This window comes from Typopeltis vanoorti, chromosome 11 (assembly GCF_054136105.1).
Source record: "Typopeltis vanoorti isolate ZY-2024b chromosome 11, IOZ_Tvanoo_1.0, whole genome shotgun sequence".
NCBI lineage: Eukaryota > Metazoa > Arthropoda > Arachnida > Uropygi > Thelyphonidae > Typopeltis > Typopeltis vanoorti.
The window spans coordinates 40227088-40238639 of record NC_143559.1 but is presented as its reverse complement, the minus strand read 5'-3'; the positions used below and the strand labels follow the sequence as shown (position 1 = coordinate 40238639).

The following is an 11552-nucleotide window of genomic DNA, read 5'->3' as shown; positions in this document are numbered from 1 at the left end:
TCTTTCCAATCAAAGGACATCGTCGTTAACGTCCAAGTTTGGGAGGCTCTACCTTGTGATAACTTCCATGATAATAGATAGACAGAGGAGACTTCCAACTAGTTACTTCCCCATTCCCCGCAGTTAGGCGATTTTTGACAGAGGTAAATAAGCGGAATAATTTTTTCCCCTCCCCCAAATGGATGTACAACTTATTACTGTAGAACACAATAATATCAATTAAGAATAGTTCTTTGTCATCTTCTTGTGTTGTCATATCAAATCACGCGTACGTGTATTTGAATGTGCTCAACTTAAGTATGACTGTAGGCAACCTCTAAGAAAGATGCTACAGACATTGTGTTTAGCAAAGGAGAAATCCATAGGGACACTTCTAATCGTGCTCGTTGGGATATCATATAACGGTCGCTTTTGCTACAGGTCAGATATTTTCATTATATGATGTACAGTATTATGAGAAAACACAGTTTTTGTTTTATTGGATATTATTTTGTTTTAATACATTCTTTTTTATTTTATGTTATAGATTATAACAGAACAGTACAGTTAATGGGAAAGGAGAAAGACGGATTTGATGAGTTTCTTGAATAACTGGAAGTGGGTTTTTGAAATCTGTTCCAAAAAATTCACCTTCCTTGTATAATTCTCTCCTAGGACTAACCAGTTGTTACCTGCGAATGTTTTTTTATTGATTACTCCTCTAGTAAACGTCAGAATAGAAGTCGGTTCACATACAGGGTGATTCAAAAAGATGGACTTAATTTCGTACGACTATATTTCCTGAACTATACATCGCACGTGAATGATCTACATAATATTTGAAAGAGGAGGTTCTAAAGTTGGAAATACTACCGCTAGAGCTCACAGCCGTGCAGCAGCGTCAGTCGTGAGCAAAATGGCTACTATGCAGCACAATTTTTTTGCTTTCGTGAGCTCATTAAAACCGAGTCGACGACTGCTGTGCAGCGTGCGTTTCGTCGTCGTTTCAACATTAAACCTCCAAACGAGGAAGAGCATTTGTCGTTGGAATTATCAATTTGAGCAAACAGTTTGTCTGTAAAGGAAAAAGCGCAGGAAGACCGCGTGTATCGGAAGAAAACGTAAGACGAATTCAACAGAGTTTTGAGCGTAGCCCAAAAGCTTTTGAGCGTAGATATAATCAAATATACTTTACGTCATATTTGTCACTAGTTTTATGTTTGATATATAGACTTACAAAATTGAGTCCATCTTTTTGAATCACCCTGTACAATGGCGTATTGTTTTGTTCGTTCAATTGCATACAGAAATTCTTCTCACAATGATTTTGACTGTTGATGACCTCGATTTTGAGAGATCTAAGCAAAGAGAATATGGGATATTTTAATGGCTGATTTTCATAATCATGATTTATGATTTTTTTAAAGAAATTTCTGTTGACTCCCTTTCCTACTCTAGGATGTTTACGAAAGTTTGTTGAGAGATGGTGAGAGGGATGTTACTTCCAGTGATCGGTGTGTTAAGCCCACTTGGTATTCAAATCATTCAGTATTCTTCTGTCTTTCTAATTAAGGACCACCAAAGGATGCTGTGCACTGTTCTCTGTATAGTAGATAAGTGATTTGTTTAAGTTATTTATAGAGTGGTTTCGGGAAATGAATGATGCTTGGAGGTCAGTTTTGCTTTTTGGGCATTGCTACAGTGGGTGGAGGAGAGATGGACGAATGAACTGGAGGTAATTCAGTTAAAAAAAATTTGTGATTGTCTGATAGGCACTTTAAGCAGGTTGTAACCTTTTTGCATTTAGATGTTTCAAAGTCATTTGTGTTTTTTTATTATATATATATTGAATTTTTTCTCAAAACGGCCTTCTAATTGAAAACTCGTCTAAATAGCGTATAGCGTTTTTGAGTGTAAAATATTTTTTACGGAATATTTACATTCCATAAAGAATTATCTGAGTGATTTGATTAGAGCAAGTGTTTGGATTAGAAAACTAATAATCTCGCAGTCTGATCATGGTACAGAAGTTTAGATGTCTCAGAGATAATCCTGCTTTAATCTAATGCAGTTATAAAGGAGTATGAAGATGGTGGCAGAGAGGTGCTCCATAAAAAATGAAATTGCACAGGCTTATAATTTGAGTTATTGAAATATAGATAAGATGAAGTACTTTGGGAAAGTGGTTACTAGTATTCTTTTGTGTCGAAGGAAGATTTGCATTAAGTTATTTTAACAATAGACATATCAGAATGTCTTTCCAGCATGATCAAATGGATTGGAAAGGTATGCCAATTGGAATTGTGAATATTAAAGATGATTTCATGTTTAGATAGTTGGGTGCAGAAAGATAAAGATAACTTATTTTGAAAGGCGTTTTCACTGCTCAGAGATTGCCCAGTAATTTCCTTTTCCATTGTGAACGGTCATTCCAGGAATCAAACTTTATCGATAAAATATGTAGCTGTGAGAATGATTATCAAAAGTCGCGTTCAATGCTCTCGCACAGAATAATATTAGCTGTTAATGGCAGCGGAATCATTCATTTTTGCGCCAGGAGAAATATGCTGATTAAAGCGCCTCCGTAGCGCAATTGGAAGAACGACGGTACATTGCGCCCTTCGATTGGAATAGGCCTAAGTTCGATTCTCGTCGCGACGGGAGGAATCTTTATCTGGTCGATTTCAATCGAAGGTGAGTTAGCCGATCTCATATGGAGGTAGCAGGGTTTTTTCTCCCGGAAACTCGGGTTTTTCATCCCGCATACATACAAATCGGCCCATCAGAACACACGCAATTTACAGACAAAAATTACTAGTTGTGGTGGTGTTGGAAGTGGGCGGTAGATGGCGTTGATGGAGATGATTCGTAGTAGAGGTTAGGTGTAGAGAGAATTGTAGATGTCCTCCCACGATGAGTCTTCGGACTCCTTGGAGGTATCAGGAATAATAATAATAATAATACTCCATCCCGACACAAAAAGTCAGATTGCTTACAGTGTAGCTCAGCGACATTGTAAGCAATCATAGGGCAGCACATAACAATGTTCCTTCTTCACGGCGAGCTGAATGAACGAGACTGCTGATTGAAGTCGAAATTGAAATCCACGAATCTTTAACGAAGATTCGCTGGTGATAACACATTACATATCAACAAATTGTATAAGAATATTATAAAAATATTTGCATAAGTTAGCCAGCATTTCTATTATTTGTATACTTACTTTATGACCTTTTATTTCCCACCCTAGTTTCGTATAAATGACTTTTCTCCACGAGGAGCTCATACCCACTTCCATCTCCTAGTTATGATACAGCTGACACACACACACACATACACCAGAGAGAGTGAGAGAGAGGTGTCACAAAATGGTGTCAACAGGAACGCTGGGAGAGCATTTGTGGTACTCTTTCCAGTGAAAAAATATACTTTGCAACATTTTAAAAATACGTTTTTTTCTTCAATTTTATATATTTTCTTGAATTTAAGGGCGAAAAACTAGTACTTGCCTATTAGCAACGTATACCTTAACAACGGTCCTGCAACTAGAGCAAGAAGGAACATTTTCCACACAAATACATTCCACAGCATTACTTTTTTTACTGTCTAATAAAGGGAAAAGCATTCTATTTCTTTCTTTTGGCTGCATTTCATTTCATTATTGACTTTTCTGCATATTGGATGCCAGCAAAGGTTGGTCGATTGGTAGAGCCTCCGCTACTAATGGCTCACAAAAAAGTTAAGCAAGTTTGAGCGCGGTTAGTAGTTGAAAGGAGTTCGTTCGATGCTGTTGGCACACTCTCTCTCGATGAGTCTTTGGACTCCCTGGAGGTGTCACATAATAATAATAATAATAATTATTATTATTATTACTTAAATTAAGGGGATATTAAATCCCACATAGTTTTAAAACCGAATAAGAAACTCAAAGATTGGAATCAGAGAGTTTCTTGCCGAATATAGTAAACTATAAAGTATCGGCGAACACTTAGCGTGAGCTAATGCAAGTGACCCTAGTACGTAGTACAATACCGGACGACTCGTTGCAAAGGTGGAGAACTAAGAATGGCGATCTGAACTTTCCCTAACTTTGCAACGAGTCGTCCGGTATTGTACTACGTACTAGGGTCACTTGCATTAGCTCACGCTAAGTGTTCGCCGATACTTTATAGTTTACTATATTCGGCAAGAAACTCTCTGATTCCAATCTTTGAGTTTCTTATTCGGTTTTAAAACTATGTGGGATCTAATATCCCCTTAATTTAAATAATGTTTTCATTGCCGAAATGAAGCTTATTAGCTCTTTATACTTAAATTATTATTATTATTATTTTTTTTTTTTCATTCATGGCTTTCATAACCATTGTATGTGCATCGGTTGTGTATTATATTTTTGTTGATAATCAGTAATATAACATTATAACATTACTCTGTAATGATTTCCTCCTTATTTGAGTGTGCATATTGTGATTATTTGTTACATTCTTGAAGTAAAATTTATCAGAACATGGATATGTTTGATGAACCGGATATGCGCCACACCTTTTTCTGTACATGAAGGTTTTGAGGTGGCGCTGAAGTATAGCGAGTGCTGTAACTCAGTAGTCCGCTGACTTTCTTAGTAGGAGGTTTAGTGTTTGTGTTGTGTGATTTAAGTGTTACGTTTGGTAAACTTTGATTAAAATTCGCTGAGCTGGAAAAGGGAGTGTGTTTATTTTATCTTCATTATGCTGCCCGTTGAAGGATTAAAATCAATTTGAATATTTTCAATTGTTTCCAGTTTATGGAATAGGAAATCGTTTTGTGATAATTTCTCTGACAACTGATTTTACCTATCACTCTGCACAGCGTGGTTTAAGCTGAAAACTGTTTTTATTATTAATAAACTGATTTTATGTTTGTGGACTGATATTTTATTATCCAGCATAGCACGTTTCATTAAATCGACCATGCTTCTTCTCTCTTGCTTGAAAGTATTCATTTTGCTAGAAGAAATTCTAAGATTTGCGGACATGATCATGTAAGTATGTTGACATTGCATGCATTACAAAAATAAACGTAAGGAGGAGGTTTTCTTAATTCATTGACAAATGTTCGCTTATATGTGCACCGTTTTGGGGGGTTTAAATATTATTGCCGGGCATTTTATTTGATTAATTTGGATAGTCATTTTACAAATAGGATAAGGTTATCGATGTTTCAGCCTTTTATGTGAGAGAAAGATTTACTGAGCATTAGCTTTTTAATTTTTATTGTAGCATAATGTGGATTGGTAATGCAATTATTGATGTATTTGTAGAACTTATACTGACCACTAGAATCACTAAGTAACTGGTTGTCTCAAATTTCACTTATTAGAAATTATATTTGAAGTATTCATTCAATACTTGATAGTATTCCTAGTCAATGGTTGTCAGTACTGCTGTAACTAATTATTCTTTGGAGATATTTTATTTTTATTAAGGAAAAAAAAAATAGATGTTTGAAGTTGATCATAATTCGGATTAAAACTAGTTGCAATTGCCTTCTTTTGATCTCTCTTTCAAATTAGCTAAGGCTGCTGTATTTTTCTTCTCTCTTTCGCGTTTTCTCATCTGCATGAAACAGGATATACATATAACAAAGAATACTGCAATACGGAGTACGTGAATGTTTTATTTCCTCCGCTCCTCATTAATCGATTTTTAATATATGTCTTGAGGCTTAGAATACAAATAATTAAATGTTCAGTAATATTATTATACTGCTTCCTGGTTTTCATAAATGCAAGTTTGTATTTTGTTCATTGCTATTATTACTTTACAGTTTTCGGTGCGACGTGAGATGAAATCTTGCGATTAATGTTACTTTTAACATTCTTCTATATTTTTCCTATTGATTGTTGAAGCAATCCTTTGGAAATTTTGCTTGATGATTATAGAATCTAATTGTCACATTGTTTTTACATCAACCTGTCAGTTCCAAGCAAAGTCATTTCAGTAATTGCGGTTAGTCGATATACAACGCCGATGTGAGGAGATTCGGTGTCCAGTAAAGAATATCCTCCGCCCCTCCCATCAAGGGATTGACCGGCTAATGACACTATCAAGAAAGACAAACATATGCAATATTGTCGGTTTCTGGGCCATCTTCCGGACCGCCCGGCCCGGTCATTTGTACCAGTTTCTTCCTCTTCTCGTTTGTCTTGAGAATATAAGGACTGCATCATTAGATAGCCCCGTAGGTATCGACGATTAGAAAGACGACCTGAGTTCGAATCCCGTTTAGGAGGAGAAGAATATAAGTGTTCTTCAGCAGAAGGTGAGTTAGCCGGTCACATATGGAGGTATCAGAACACACCCACTGGCTTCAGAGCCCGAGGCCAGTTGGTGTCTGGCTGAGTTACTCCAGCCATAAATCCGAAACAACCAATTCACTGTTAGAAATTTCACTATAGCTGTTATTTTATTTTATTTTATTATTTTTCAATACGAGTATTCTGTTAAATTCTTTGGCAGTGGGTTTGTATTCAATTCAGACTCCGATTTTAGGGATCTATTATTAGGAAAACTAATATCAGGAACAAAGAGGAATGAATAGTTCGTGGGTGCGTACAGAAATGTTTTGTTATTCTTACTAAACGTGTAAACAGTGCTTCACTTCCAATACGGAAAGTGACCATGATGTATGTGTTTTTTTAGATCCAAGTTCGATGCAGATATATTACAGTTCATCTAGCCAAGTAATTTATTTGCCCGAACTACCTTATATAGGAATTTTGTTGACATCCATAATAAAAACTTAAATTCGTTATGTAGAAAGAATGTGTAGTTGTAGGGTCCAACTTAAAATTAACATATGTTAAGCGTTCATTAATTTCGTTGGTTTAATGAACACTAATTTATTATTTATAGGAATTTATATTTTTGAAATGTGTTTTTTTGTATAAATACGGTATTTCTTTTACTTATTTTTTTTCTCAAAACCCTTTTGCATGTGAGAGATTTACTAAGTGAGAACCACTTCCCCACATCTATATTCTATACAATGTTTGTTCGAAATTATTAAAAAATATAAGGAGTGCTCTGTATAATTAAAATTGTTCAACTTGCAATGGAATACCAAATATATTAATACCTTCTAATATTTATTAACATTAATGGTAAGCTTTAACATATTATTACTCCCTCTCCCTGTAAATTACTAATAATTACTTTTCTTGCTACTGAATTTCAAGCTTTCTGTATAATGCAAAATCATACCAACTGCTGATATTAAGTCAGCTTTATTGGTTGCTTATTTTCTGTAATTAGTCATATTGCTATAAAAATTTAATAAGAGATGGATGTACTCTTTGCATTCAGCATTTTATTCCTCATTGTTCCCACAATGAGTATGTATTCTGTGAAGAATATGTTGTTAATAATTTTAATTTCATAGTATTCTTTTGGATGATGATAATTAGCAGTGTTAATTTGAATGAAAAATCTGATATAGATAAGATAAAAATATAATACATAAGATAACTTACTTCGTCATTATTCACTGGTAAGTTAATTTGTTCTTGCTATTTATACATTTGAGTATTTGGTTGAACTTCATTGATTTTTTTTTTTTTTTTGTGAGGTTAATGTTATATTAATATATTAAATTTTTTTTAAAATATGTATATATCTTATTTTAATTCTTCAAAAAATGCTGTTTGGACCATGTAGCTCACATTCTTATTGTTGAATCTTCATTTTTGTAACTTATTGTTACATGGGTAACTCTATGGAATCCAAAGACATCATGGGAGACTCAAATCATCTACACAGTATCTATCATACCTCATAGAACTGATTGACAAAGCACTTGCAAGACACTGACAACCCATTCCACTAATTCACCACTCTCCAAGTGAAAAATCGAACCCTCGTACCTTTGCTAACCACACTCTTACTTTTGAGGGATGATCTCATTCTCTCCCCTTGAGCCAAGTGCTGAAATATTTCCTCACTCAATCCTTTGAAATCCTTTTTTTTTTTTTTTTGTAAATTACATGTTTCTATCATATCTCTCTTTTCTGTGTATCATCCAACTTTTGCAGCTCACAAACTATCAATCTGTTGGAGACATCTATGGATCCTCTCTACCATTTTCTCATCTCCAAGAAACACAGGTGACCAGACCAGAGTGGCTGTATCAAGGCCTTATAAAGAAAAATGATAACTTCCTTATCTCTGCTTATTAGTGTATCCTTTAGCCAAGAAATCCTTTAAGCTACCTTATCCATCTTAGCAGTGTACTCTTGAACTTCAGTACTCTATCTGCAAACACTCCTAAATCCCCGACTTCATTTCCACTTCCATCATATTGGTACACGGCTTTTAATCTTTTCATCACAAAATGCATAACTTTACACTCTTCCACATTAAATTGGTACACACCCATTGCCTTTTGTCCATGCTGTTAGGATATTTAAATCATCTTGCAAGCTGTCTTAACTATTATCTCACCTAATTTTGCAAATTAGATGAGAAAATCAACTGAATGTTTACATTCAAATCAGTCCCTATACATTTATGTGCAAATTAATCAGAAGTAGTCCAAGCACAGAGTCTTGGAACACACCACTAGTCATCTGCTTTCTCCTGGATTCTGCTCCTTCATATACTTCATGAACAACTGCTTCAACAGACACTGTCAGATCAGGTGGTTCAAAGCTCCCCATTTCTTTCTATCCTCCTAAATTCTTTTATTGTGAACATTTCCACTTCAGGTTTCCTTTTCTTAAATCATCTCTTATTTGGTCTTTTTACTTTTTCCATGCTCCTTCTCTTGGTCTCTTCCCCTCAATTTACATTTCATACATTCTTCTTCTTCTTCTTCTTGGTATTCGTTCTAAACACACTTCAAGCAAGACCTGACAGCATTTCCACAGTTTCTAGTCGAAATCATTTCTAATCTCCACTTTATCTTTCTTTTTTTTGCCAACATTATCCATGCAATGGAAATTAATTAATTTCCATTGCATGTATTCTACTGTGTGTGCAGATGGGCAGACATGAAGAGTAGTGAAAAATTCAAATATCTGGAAAGTTTAGTAGATAATGGGAGGGTTTTCATTAGATAAAATTTTTTTTTTAACAGTGTATCTACTCTGGAACAGGTCCCACTGAAGTGCAATCTTTTTGATTAACAGAAGTTACTCTTTTTGCCCATTGTCTTATGCAACAGGGATGTGGTGACTAACAAATAGAGACATTTGAGATACTTTTGAATAATGACTACACCTCCCATCAGATAAAAAAAATTCTAACACCACATACCCACATCCCTCTTTCCCTTTCAAATATAGATTTCTGCAAGGCCATCACTATTTCTTATATTCGTGTCATATCAGGAAAGGTAGCCAAGATTTTAAGAATGGTCAAACAGGCAGGAGAGCCAGCATCTGTATATCAGAGCACCAGAAGTACTTCCGTTTCTGCCACTCACGATTTGCAGACTATGCCCTGGATACCTAGTACAGGATCCATTGGGAAAAAGCCTCCTTACTCCACTGAAGCAAATTTAAATTTGAGAGGCTTTTCCTCAACTCCAACCTAAACAAATATGGCTGTATCAAACTGCATCTCATATTGGAAATCCTCATCTGCCAACAGTTTGCCCAACAGCCAAGAACACACACAACCAAAGCCTGCATGCACATGAAGTGTGCCTGCATGCACATGTTTAATACCAGTGTATTAATCCCTGAAGATGACAATTTAACTTTGTTGAAATGTAGGAAGTAATAATTTAAAAAAAAAAAATTAGTTATGTAGTCGACGTTAATTTCCTGAAACAACATGATGCATGAGAATCAACATATAAGCCTAAACACCAGAAGACATAAATAGAATACATGCTCCTCCATACTACTGTTTGGCATTTGTCCATCAGCTGTCTTGATATCTATTCCCATCCTAGTTTAATTGAATTTTATATTGAGGGTTCCCATACTTGTGGGAAAATTCTATGAAATAAAGAACTCGCTTATGTAAGTCCCTCTTTTTAAAAAATTGGCAAAATAATTTTTACCGTTTTTTAAAATTACAAAGTGAATGCAGTGTTTACCACATTTCTTCTCAGTTTAGTGGGGCATAAAATTGTCTGTTATAGATCTCTAGTTATTTCATTAACTGTTCTCCATAGTCATGAATAGTATCCTTATTAATGGAAAAGAGACATGTGGAGTGGTGATATGACAATCATGGCATCTTGTACCCAACTGTCAACTTCACCTTCTCGTGGTACATCCTGTTTTCACAAACAAGACTTTGATAGAATTGAAAAATTTGGTTCTTTCTTTCAGGCTTACTTTGATAGCTTTGTAAAATGTATTCCAGTTTTAAATGAATTTTAAAATAGTAAGGTTATCATATGAGGACTGAGGGTCTGAAAGTGTTGAGACCACCAATTTGCTGAGTGGGAAAGCACCTGTGCCCCCAGAAATTGAAATTTCTGGTAATTAATCCCAATCGATAGTTTTTTAGATGCTATCTTGAAAATTTTTCGTGTTCTCTGAAATTTAAATCAATACAATATATCAAATTTGCCTATATTCTTAAGGGACACCCCTGGTATAGAAACACTGGTTATTCCTGTGATTAAATATTAAAACATAAATGATATATATTCAGCCATATATTAAAAATGCGATAATATGAAAGATATTTTTTAGATGTTACTTAGGGAAGATCTTTGTGTTCTTGACTTAATATAAATTCATAACCCGAACTCTTAAAAGAGTAATAAATGACAAAAGGAATCAAACTCAGAAGAATAATAATTTATGAGAGGAATCCAAAACCTTAAAGTAGATTAAAATTGCATGGACATTTTTTACTAGAAGGAAATAAAATATAGATGAAAATATATGGAAAATTTTTTTAAAAACAGAGGAATATATACTGTGGTGACATTATGAGCTTCCATGAAGAAAGAACAAACCAAAATAAAACTTGCATGTATGGACTGTTTCGACTAGGAGTTGTCTTCAGAGGAGTAAGGGGGTAAAAAAAATAAGATGTTCACATTTCTTATTTTTCTCAAAAAAAAAAAAAAAAAGCTAGTATACATGACTATGCTCAAACTAATTTTAGCATATAGATTGGTGACTACAGATAAGAGAGTTTTAGGGAAAATTAGAAATATGAACATGTTCATTGGCAGAACTGTCTCAAGAATGAATATAATAGAAAATAAGTTCACATTGTTAATCACTCTACCAGTCAGGACCTATATATACGTCCACATTTCCATGGATGCAAAGTGCATATTAAAATTGTAATACCATTGATATTACATTGAAATTTATGATGGATATGAAGCTTTTTAGGATGCGTATTTGAGCTTTAATGGCTGGTAAGGTGGTTAATATTCAAGAATGTGTAAACAGAGCCACTCTAAGATGGTATGTACTTAACAGTAGGAAGTGAAGGAATAGCAAAACAAGTATTTGAGATATATATGGGGGAGACCTGAAGAACAGCTAAGATATAAATAGTTTGAATTATGAGTGCTTTAGAAGATTGAAATATAAGTGCTTATTAAATTGGAAACATTAC

The 11552-nt window shown here is 34.5% G+C and overlaps 1 protein-coding gene across 2 annotated transcripts in view; it reads left to right on the top strand.

Annotated features, from left to right (window-relative positions):
- Nucleotides 1–4593: 4593 nt before the first annotated feature.
- The window catches only part of spri (Src homology 2 domain-containing protein sprint), a 488442-nt gene continuing 481483 nt past the window's right edge, over nucleotides 4594–11552 (top strand). For both annotated transcript variants that reach the window (XM_090400600.1, XM_090400599.1), the window contains exon 1: nucleotides 4594–4999. The gene's annotated coding sequence lies outside the window, so the exon portion shown is untranslated. The remainder of the gene's footprint in view (nucleotides 5000–11552) is intronic.